This window comes from Morone saxatilis, unplaced genomic scaffold, assembly GCF_004916995.1.
Source record: "Morone saxatilis isolate NCDOM2014 unplaced genomic scaffold, NCSU_SB_2.0 Contig14, whole genome shotgun sequence".
Lineage (NCBI taxonomy): Eukaryota > Metazoa > Chordata > Actinopteri > Moronidae > Morone > Morone saxatilis.
In genome coordinates this window covers 9,121,540-9,121,916 of record NW_023339696.1, presented here as the reverse complement: position 1 = coordinate 9,121,916, position 377 = coordinate 9,121,540, and the positions used below count along the sequence as shown (strand labels likewise).

General features: G+C 35.3%; 1 protein-coding gene across 1 annotated transcript in view; it reads left to right on the top strand.

Annotated features, from left to right (window-relative positions):
- The window catches only part of mfsd6l (major facilitator superfamily domain containing 6-like), a gene marked incomplete at its 3' end in the record, with an annotated part of 4,835 nt that overhangs the window by 510 nt on the left and 3,948 nt on the right, over positions 1–377 (top strand).

Below are 377 nucleotides of genomic sequence, written 5' to 3'. Positions count from 1 at the left end.
AAAAAAAAAAAAGAATTCAATAGACTGGAAGCCTGAAACACTGACATATGTGCATTTATCTTATTTTACCACCGCAGCAACTGTATTGTGTATATACTGTGAATACTGTGACACCCCCCCCAAGCAGGTTACTAGTAACAGTCCTGCATTCAAATAGTAATTAATTAAGTAAAAGTATGTGAGTAATATCAGCAAAGTGCTGCAGTAAAATGGTCCCTGGCAGTGTTTTACTATTATATATGATGTATTTGTATTAATATCACTGTAGATGTTTATGGTTGAGCTCCTTTATATACTGTTAATCTACAGCACTGCATCCTGTTCTATAGGATCACCACATGTTTGGAGCGTTGCTGTCCTCTACAAATCTCTAAAAA